Raw genomic sequence first — 11,354 nt, forward strand, 5'->3', positions numbered from 1 at the left:
ACTCCTAAGCCTTCCCAGCTAGTGTTTATATAGACATCCCAAGTGAGGGAGAAACACACACAGGCACACAGCAATAAGATGGAGTAATGAAGTGATAGTTGGTGGTTGAGTGTAATTAAATGCTCTTGATGTTTACCTTATTTATATATATATATATATATATATATATATATATATATATATTATTTTGTTTATAAAATTGGTAAATTAACCCCCTATCAGCTAGCTAACTGGAAGTGGAAACACAGAATTCCACTTCCACAGAATTCCGCTTTATATGGTATCGTTCACTTCACAGAGTCAGAGAGACACTGTCACAGACACAGATGGATTTATCATTCATTCCCATAGATTCATGAATGGGTCTAACACAGAAGGAGGTTTATGTAAAATTGGGAGCTTGAGTTTTAGCAGAAGTTGTTTAATTTCCACTGCCCAAAAAGAAAGAGTGAAACGACCGCATCATTAATTAAGTTCTATTCAAGCTAGGCTGACTGAGTGAAACCGGATTCAGTCGGTGCAAAGTCCGTTAAAACAGTCATTATAGCCTTGCTTGAAACAGAAAATTACGGACAGAACCAATATAAATCTCTAAATTCCATTGTAAATTTATAAACTTTCAAAATGCCAAATATTTACATTTTATATATTAATATCCGTCCATAAATTAACATCAATTCCAAGCTGATATCTATCTTAACACTAGTTTGAGTCTAACAATTCTGACCGTCATTTTCCATGTCTTCCACGCAAAAAAGGGCCTTGCACTCGATTCGTGTTTACGCGAACCATGATGCATTAATTTGTGAGAGCCTGAGAGGGATTGGTTCCGTTCTGTCGTCGGTGGGGATATTGCTGTATTTATCATACACTTCCATTCAGTCTGTGACAGGTGTTCCATTATATATAAATATATATATATATATAATGTAATTTGTTACATGCATGCATGGGATTTATACATGTGTACGTATTAGGACATCTGTCTCCCCGCCAGACAACTCTATCAATGCTCCCTGATCAGAAAAGATTTCCTGCGACTCAATCAAATGTTAACACGCCAATGTTTAATGTTCTAAACCACACACCAGTTTTTGTCTTTATGGAAAAGGTCTTTGGCTTGTCCTGTGACCATGTGGCCGTGTTCGTAAGAAATAGAGATAGCAAAACCCCATTCACACACTAGTATAAATATATTAAAATTGATTCGTTTTTACATTGATGACTTTTGTATTTTTGTCAAATGGGTTTTATATTAATCAATTTAAGTCGTAAATTTTATATCCAATTTTTAGTTGCACACTTTGCTTTCATCTTGAATGCAATTAGCATGTCTTAACTTGCACAGCAAACAAACCCAGCCTCAAAGGAAAAACGATTCACTTATTTAATTAATACAGTTATACAGGGGGCCCAACAAGCATGGCGTTAGAGATTAATCAGTACCGCTGTCTTCTATCAAAACTAAATATTGGATGCTAAGTGTAAGTGGGTTTCGTCGAGAGGTGGCCAACTTGATTTGAACAAAGCGGATGCTCCACCGTAATTATCAGGCATCCTAAATTTTTCCGGCCAACCCAACTACTTGCATTTAATGGACGGTGATGGTAGTAGTTGGGTAAGTAGAGTAGTGATGATAGTAGTGGACCTAGGTGGAGGATTTCAGACGAGAATTCCTGGAAGTATGAGCTTTTTGATATATTGAGCAACCCTCGGTCTTTCCGTCCTTTAATTTTTTAAATAAATAACAAATAAAATTATTATAAAACCTTAGAAAGCTTTCTTTTTTCTTTTTCTGAGAGAGAGGGGGTAGATAAACATGAAAGATCGGCAATTAATGTGGTGTGACTGGTGTCTTCTACGGTTCTAACTGTATAACATTTCTTCTGGTTATAGCTTTTTTTTCTTTTTCTTTTTAATTAAGCTACTATTTTCTTTCTGGTTATAGCTTGGTAATTGGCATCTATCGCTAGAAATATTGTCACCCCATCCTTAATATCGCTCATTAGATCAATTTAAATTTATATGGGTTAGGTTGGGTTAGGTAAGGGGTTGAAATGAGTTAGCAGAGTTAATGTGAGTTGGGTCATGCTCATTTTGATTAATATTAAATGAATTGTTAAAACTTAATGGACTGGTGGTTTTTCATGGATCCCACCGTATATAATATATAAAACCTACGTACACCCACACTTTATGTTTTCGGTTCTTGAGTTTAGTTCGTTTCAGTTAATCTTATGCATGACTCAAAATAGATGGTGAAAAAAAAAACTCTATTCAGTAAAAATAGAAAAGAGTTTCTGCAGGTTATATCGATCCTTTTAGGCTTTATATATTTATAAATGGGTTTTCTTTTTTGAGCCATAAAAAGGCAAAATCCATTAATTTATACTCAGAAGATCAAACATGATCAGCAAAAGACCAGGAATGAAGAAGATGGAAAGGCATTAAAAACCATTTGGATCAAAATAAATTGCTGATGAGATCGATTGAGAGAAGGTAAACTGAGCACCGGCGGGGGTAGATCAGTTATATAAGGCCTTTGCAAATGACGTAAAAGATAGAAAATGCCAAAATGAAGGAGTGCCGATCTGTCAACAAAAACACATTCCAACCCACTACCAATCTTGCACGGCACATTTCAAATACACCGAAAGCAATGTTAACTTGAGGCTGAGGTGTTTTTTGAAAACATAAGTATTGCCAAGGCAAAGGCAAGGAAACCCCAATCCCGTGGCAATGCTAAACTTGAAATTCAAAAAGCAAGAGATAGGCAAAATCAAAAACTTCTACCTTGAAAGCTAGCCCAATATGTCTTTAGTGGAGAGTTGAGCAAACGTTAAAGAAACCCAACATTAATGGGCTGACAATGGATTAATGGATGGGTTTTCATGGGCTCTACTTCTAGGAGCCTTAACACTAGTATGGTTTTCATGGGGGCCCGCCGTATGTGTAATGCAGGGCAAATATTCATCATTCATACAACATGCAGTTGATAATTAAACTCACTCTCACGGTTTACTACCGTCGTTCACTTTCTCTTTGTATCATACCTGTAGAGCTTACCTCGATCTGGAGAGGAGAGATCTAGAGTTATCACCCATCATAGTCTGTACTCTGTACTCTGTACTTATATGTCCAGAGTACAGACATTTATAAAAAAATGCCAACTTTGTACAAACCAACCAATGGATACGCGCCCATACTGGGGGGAGAGACGAATTCGCATCTGCTAGTCCCTTGGCTTGGATTAAGCAAGTCGACAATATACTCAGGCAGCCCAGTCCTTGTTGAAATAAAAAGTAACGGAGTACAGGCTAACGGCTGTCTGGACTCCAAATTGCATTTCAATGTAATTAAACGACAAGCATCTTTCATCTTATCATTTTGTTTAAAGGGGGTATTTTTTTTTTTGGATTTTGAGAGGGGGAAAAGTTGGCCAATGGGATTTTGGTTCTTATTGATCAAGAATTTCATGTTCTTTTTTCAGATTTATATGGGAGATTTGGAAATGTTTATTTTCCTGGTTATCGTTTATCCAGGTAAATAATACCCATCTCTTAGGTGGGTAAATAAGTTTCCACATAGGGGGAAAGTTGCCAACACTTGAATGGGGCAAAAATGCCCCTTTTAATAAGTGATATCTATGGCTAAAATGGCCATTGCCTTGTTTACATGAGAAATAAAAGAACATGGGTAAATGCACTTATCTGGGTAAGTGTTTCCTAGGAAAAACTTACCTAGGTAATTGCATTTACTTGGGTAAGCAACTTAACGAAAAGTGAACGGGGCCTAAAAGTTCATGTACAATTTATTTTATTTTAGGGTAAATTAGAAAGACCCCCCCCCCCCCCGGTTTTATGGGGTTAGTGACAAAGACCCCTCCTATACATTAATTTGCAACAAAGACCCCTCTGAACTTTTAGTCGTTAGACAAAGACCCCCTTAATCGTTAAGTTAGATGACGAATAGCGTTAAATTACCAAAATACCCCTTTAAACTTTCTCTATTTTCTTTTTCTTGCCATTTTCTTTTAAAACCTAACCGGCCCAAAAATACCTTAATTGTCACCAGAAAAGAAGTGGATCACATATGGGGACGTGTTCCCGGTCTCTGATGAACTTGAAAATAAACCCATTTTACCCAAAGATGCTATTACAATGCAGTCTTGTAGAAAACCTGGTGCTTGGAGAGACCCAGAAAGGCAATCCAACTGCTATGGTGCAATTAGCGGTGACTCAAAACAAGAGAGCTGGTCTAGTTAGTAAAGACAGCTGTGACATTGTGGATATATGACATTATATGGCATAGCCTTATGTGGAGAGATCATAATATTAAAGATTGGCATAAGCGTATATCAAAATATAAGCAACAAAATCTCCACCATTAAATAATGGGAATTTGTAGTTAATCAACCAAAAGCTATGAAGCTTCCCCCATTCACTCTTCCTACTTTCAAAGCAGTATAAAAAAGGATACATTGACACCACTAACATCAATGGTGATCAGAGTGTGACTGTGGAAGATAGTGATATTCCTGGGAACAATGTGATAATAGAGTCTGTTGTAAGACATGTAATGACCTCAGTTTTTTGAAGTCAAATACTGACATAGTCTATCACTAATTTGCGTTTCCTTATAAGAATTCAAATCCCTCAACCACCAACATCTGACCAAAAGAAATTTTTCTGACCACTTATGCTTTTACATAGTTTATATAGGCATATGTAAAATTAAAGGAACACTATTTTGAATGCCATGGATCCCTTAGTGAAAAAATTCTAATTGTTGAGAACACCAAGACAATTAGGAAAGTGTTGTAAAAAAAAGAACACAATTCCAATAGTGAATAATCAACGCACGTTTAATCTTCAATCTTAAAAAGGTTATTTGCTAAGCTCATGTTATGTTTTCTAGACCCTCGTTGCACTGTATGAAAAGTTATAAAAGAAAAAAATATCAAACAAAATCAAGAGGGACAAAGATCAGCTCCTGGAATTAGCATAGAACTGTTCATACCGCCCTAGAGATTTTAATCGAGTTCTCAAATTCTATCTTCCAACATTTTTCCCTGTTTTTGGATCTTTTTTCTTCCATCTAAAAGAACTTTTGGTACTCATCACTGCAACCTGTTCCAACATGAGAAATTCCACCAAATACGATCAAAGATAATTTCATTTCAATTAAGCGTCTAAGCAATCTTTTCCCAAGTAGAATAAGGAGAATAAGAAAAACCATCTTTTCCCTTTTCTGTAATAATTCATTTAATTAGGGGAAGGATGGAGGCTCTATGGGGCTCAGATTGATCACATTTCTGAGCAGAGCAGTGGCTAGAAAAAGACAAAGTCATCAAAAAATGGATCTTCATGGGGAGGGATCAGTACACTTACCCGGTATTCCAAACAGTGGCTCAAATAGGCTTAGGAAATGGTATGGCATTCTTGCAAATGAAGCAAACGGTGGCTGATGTTCTGCAACGGTTCTAGGTTGTGTTGGCAATGGAGAAAGGTTGTGAGCCAATTTTTATTGCTGTATTTAACATGTTAACACAGGGGAGGGCCTAGGATATTTTTCTTTTAATTATCATCAATCCCTCCCCTTCTCTATTGCCTTGTTTGTCTTGTTTGCTATCTTTAAAATGGTTATAGGGTAAGACCAAGATGGGAAGGGATTTATTCCACTTTTAAGTGTATCTCTACAACAGATAAAAGTATTTAAATCTAAGGAAATCAATGACAATAATAAATCATCTGCAACTATTCATGTAGCAATTAAAGTTTGCTTTATCACTTAAGGCTGGAGCACGACACTATATAGGAAATTTTCGTTGGTTTGTTTCAATTCTCTTCCTGTTTTGTTTTGTTCTGTTCGGCAATCTTTATCGTTCCCAGCGGTGCTTAGGGTTTCTAGGTACTTCAAAAGAATAACAAATGGTCTGATCTGATGTTGGAGATAAATTAGAAAATAAATTGAAATTTTAATCAGATAAAAAGGATATTTATGATGAAACTTTGTAATAAGATGTTTATAGATATTTAAAAACCCATTAACCCTAATTTGCAATTCGATTAAAAATTTTCGTACATTACAGAAGTTCCGACCAGTTACTGAGCACCGACTTACATATGGGTTATGAGGGTACATCGCACCATTGGCCATGGCAGACTCTTTTTTGTGACCGACTTATCAATAAACACAATGTCCCCACTGACTTCACATATGGATACTAGTGTTGACATGGGACGAGCCGGCCAGGATGTAGTCAATAGTCATGTACGTAAGTGGTCCCTAGCCCATTAATGAACATGTGTAGTATGTTTATAGTCCGGCTCGAAGCGGATCCTGCGGCACGAACTAAGAATGTGTTGGCAAACCCATAACTGACAGTTACTAATTGATTGTTTTACTTAATTGATACATACATGATATATAATATTACAAAAAAGGATAGGTATTGATTATACGGTTAGATAAACTATTTTTTCTGGTTTTTGTATAGTGTTGTTTCTTGAAATGCACCAAACAGTTAAAAAATGAAAAAATATTTAGTGTTGCTTAGGTGATAGATGTCTTTATGGGGATGTTATTAGGAATGTCTATTAAACAGCCAAAACCAATAAACGTTTAAAGTGATGATTTTTAGATAAATTGTTTATTTGAAATAAACTCGTTGCAAATAGAACCAAACACAAAATATTACTAGCTTTGTTCAATAACTTCAATTCAATTTTGCCAGGTCCACCCAACCCACCGGCAGCTCCATACATGGACCCATTTGAATTAACAAATTGTATGTGGATGTAGGGATGTATCAATTTTAGGTATTTGTATATTAAATGGACAATCATGGTGAATATTTGAATCATTATGATACCAAAAAACTTAGGCGGTGTTTAGCAAGTTTTTTTCGTGTGCTCTTTTGAGCTTTTACAAACTTGAAAGATCAAAAATCAGTCTTTTCTCTTGGTATCCAAAAGCGAGAAAGATTAAAAGATGTATACGTAGAAAGATTCGAAAATATCAAAAATATCGAATTTCAGGAAGTTTTAAAAAAAGTTTTATGACATTTTTCCGTGATATATATAGCCTTTAAATGCGTTTTTAAAAGTTCAATAGACTGAATTGCTTGCCAAACAGTCTTTATCGTTAAAGACAAGACTACAAAAGCTTGATATATCTTTTAACCATTTGAGCTGTTAGAATATCTTTCTAATAAGACTTGCCAAATAGCATTTTATAAACAACCAACCAATCGGTATTATATAAGTGGTATATTCACCAAAATTCAGAGTGTAGTTTGACCGATAAAAATTATTCCAATAACATTACCTTTTCAGCATCATGGATTTGGATCTTGGACATACGATAGACCACAACATCAATATGATTTCTGATAATAAATACATTTACGTTTATTGAAAAAATGCTGCCACTTCACTGTCATATCAGCATTTGGCGCAACAAACGTTTTTTTATATTGACACCACTGTTTGGTACGAACGTTTAATAGAAAAACACGTAAAAACGTTTTCCCCAACGATTTTCATCGGCTTTCGTGAAAAGAGTCGGAAGCTAGAAGTTTTGATCCGCTGCAATCTAGATTTACCGTCCCATAATATTTTTTCTTCTTTGCCGGTAAGTTCGCCGGCAACAACCGTTCGAGAGTTTGGTTGTTATTACGCGTTCCCCCAAACGAAGATCCTGGTCGCCCAAAAAACATTCGATGGCTAAACTCTTCATGTTCCAACGACTCCCTCATTCGTTCTCTCTCTCTCTCTATTAGTCACAAGACTCTTCCCCCTGTTTTTGACAACCTTAAGTTTGAGCTTAGAAGATGTAGAAGAGTCTTGCAGCACTCTCTTCCCATTGTTATAGCGTGATCAACTAAGGAATAGAGTGGAGAGCCCACGACAATCTTCCATGTCGCCGTCGACTGACTCAGTGCAGAGTCTACATTCCTGGGAAGGTTGGCGATGTACTTCCTTCGTGGAAGAACACCTCTCGTACATGTGATCCTTTGGGTCATAAAAGTGCAAGCCCAGAAATGGATTTGTGTCCACAAAGAAGATTTCGGCAATTTCTGCATTGACAATATAAGATCTCAAGCAAAGCCATCTGCTTTCTATCTGCCTAAGAACCGGGCTCAATTGCGCCTTCACATTACCTCTATAATCATGGTTTTCCAAAACCCTGTACCACTGCTTTTGCAAACTCTTAGCGGTATAGACCTTGCTAAGCGATTCCTCCAAGTTAGGATCGTTTTCGCCCGTCAAGCCTTTGTCATAAAAATTATCACTAACAGAGATCACGAAATTAATGTTTATTTTCTCTCCCACCCTTGCCATCTGAATGGAAACTTCAGACTTAGCTCCTCTTCTTCCCCAGTCTCCAATGACCAAGATACTCAGTGACCCATCATCATTTGTGGGATGGGTAGAGGAGCTCTATGGAACGATCAAAGATACCTCGTTCGGACTGTGTCAATAAACAAAGTAATGTAACCCCTTTAGTGGAGTGTAAAGGGATGATTAACCAAGAAAACAAATTTGACTTAATGGGTCCAACGCAAGGATCAATTGTATCCCAACTTCAAAAGGGATTTTGTTGCTAGTATGGGAGTTCGGGACGGTGAAAAGCGGAAATAAAGTTTATAGACTCCTTTCTCCTCGTTTGGTTTGGGGGATAGTTTTGACACGGAACTAAGTGAATAAGAAGTAAGCGAATTTAACACTATTAAATTCGCTCCCGCATATCACTTATGATGAGAGTTTATGAATTCAAATTATTAATGGTTGCCCAGAACTACTTGGTAGGAGAATCTATTACAAGATTGAAGGTAGGCTTTTTGGTCTACCCTTTATCTATCAAGAAAATTTTCAGGTACTTGTCTTTTTTTTTTTTTTATTGGCTGTTCATCAGCCAATAAAAAGTTTCTCAGTAAAAGTTTCTGTATTACCAGTAAATAAAAGTTTTTCAGTAAATGGAAAAAATGTGTATCTAGGCCCATTTGTTTTTCAGTAAGTGTTGGCAATTTTTTCATGTAAATAAAATAATAATAGCTTTAGTCATAAAAATTTATTATTAAAAGAACCATTTTTATCCCAGCGTTGGTAATTTTTCTCCATGTAAAAGATGGATGTCACTTACCAGCCAGGAAAATAAACTTTTACTGATCCTACATAAATCTGAAAAAAAATATATAGGATTCTTCATCAATGGGAATCAAAATCCTATTAATTAACTTTCCCCTTCTCAAGATCCAGAAAAAGAACGCCCAATAAAATAATCTTGTGTTTTTTTTTTTTTTTTGAAATTGATAACAAGATTTTTATTTTTTTTTTTAATTTTTAACGCGTGCAACGTTGTAAGCCAAGGATCGAAGTTTAGTATTAGTAAATGTCCTACACACCTACGAAGAGGACGTTTTCCAACCTAATATACGATTCTGAAGCGGATGAAATGATGAAATCTGATAATCGCTCTCTTTTCCGTTTGGTACAGTACCATTGGAACCTCAACCTAATTAACATAAATGTTGACAGGATGACGACGAATGAACGAGAAATACTAACCTCCTGAATCAATATCTGTGGTGTGAGCTATGATCTCTCTCTCTTGAGGGGATGTACTGAAATCAATTGGTCTGCTGGATAATCAAACATTTTGGGTTAGATTTTGTTGGTTGGTCCACGCAGGGGGACAGTCATGGCCGAGGCCCTAATTAACTTCCAGAGTTAAACCAGAAGGGAGGAGAGTGGAGAGCGATAACCGAAGGTAGAGCCTAGCGCAGGTCGCAGCAGGAAGACTGGTTGACTTCTCTAATCTCCATGCCTTTTATTGGATATTGATCGGCAAATGGCTATCCATAATCCATATGCCGTAGCACTTGGAACTACTGAGGCGACTAGGATGCCACTCTGCAGTAGGGGTGTCAATGGTATTTGAAAATTCGATTTCAATTTTTAAATTTGATATAATCGAATCAAATTTGGATAATTTAAATATTTAATCAATCAAATTCAGATATGACCTGATTCGATTCAATAAATATTTGAATTCGACCAATTATTTAATTTTTATATATAAGTATTTTATATAATTTATATATATATAATAATTAAAGTATATAAATAATTTGTATATTTATATATTTTATATAAATGAAATATTTATTTTATATATTTATTAATTACTTAAAATAATTAATTGGTCGAATACGAATCAAATCGAATATTTGAATACTTAATCAAATTCAAATTCAAATATTAATTTTTAACATCCATCAAATATTAAATTGAATTTGGATATTAAATTTTTTAATCCAATTCGAATTCAATCCATTTAAACCCCTACTCTAAAGGGGTTATGGACTTATGGGAGGGATGGGCCACAGCCCAACATATAGTTTTAGGCTTTTAGTTTTGGCCTACGTCTGCTACAATACCAGCAAGTAGCAAGTGTGGAGCCCAAGGGCTAATGGCCAGTTAAGTTCCCGGATAAAACTAAGGCCTAAGGGATATTATTTAATACTCACTATGACTTTTTCACACTTTTCTTAAACTCAACATGAGTTTTCAAAACCTTCGAGAGTTATTGCCCAAATCTTACCTTCCTTTAAGCTTTCCATTAGATCATTGTTAGTGATCATTAATAGAAATTGTTCACGTAATTATTTAAATTTTTTGCATGATCAAATTATCCCTGAATGGTCAATCAAACTTATTAAATATTTTTATAACAAAATTATCACTAACATGAGCCCAGGCCCACACTAGACCTGTGAATTTTAGAGTCGGGCCTGGGCCTCACTCAACCCACATATTTAAAATATATATGTACATAATTATTATATATGAGTAATCAAGGGCAATTTTATCATAAAAAATATTTAATAAGGTTGACTTTCCATTTTAAGAATAGTTTGGCCATGTAAAATACTTAAATGCCTAGGTGGATCACTTCTATTAATGCTCACTAGCAGTGATTCAACAGAAATTTAACAAAAGGTGAATTTTGGACAATAAAATTCACTAACAGGGTGCTCTCTTAAAATTTTGAAAAATCATGATAAATTTAATAAAATGAAAATATCATAGTGAGTTTTAGATAATAACACTTAGGGCTGGCAACCTTGACCCTAACCCTTTCGACCCACCCAACCCACCCGCTTCAAAAACCACCCAATGGGTCATGATGGGTCAGGGTCAGTTGGGTCAAGGAGAGGGTCGCGAGAGGGTCAAGGGGAGGGTCGAGAGAGGGTCAAGGGGAGAGGGTCGAGAGAGAACATGTTTACCACTTACCTGCAACTCTGCAACTGCAAGCCAAAACAGTCGATGTGAACAAAGTTCTTTCAT

At 35.8% G+C, this 11,354-nt stretch overlaps 1 pseudogene; it reads right to left on the reverse strand.

The window, feature by feature from the left end:
* Nucleotides 1-7,540: 7,540 nt before the first annotated feature.
* Nucleotides 7,541-11,354, reverse strand: LOC148868039 (purple acid phosphatase 8 pseudogene; annotated as a pseudogene).

This window comes from Nelumbo lutea, chromosome 2 (genome assembly GCF_056320005.1).
Source record: "Nelumbo lutea isolate HS-2025 chromosome 2, American lotus-T2T, whole genome shotgun sequence".
NCBI lineage: Eukaryota > Viridiplantae > Streptophyta > Magnoliopsida > Proteales > Nelumbonaceae > Nelumbo > Nelumbo lutea.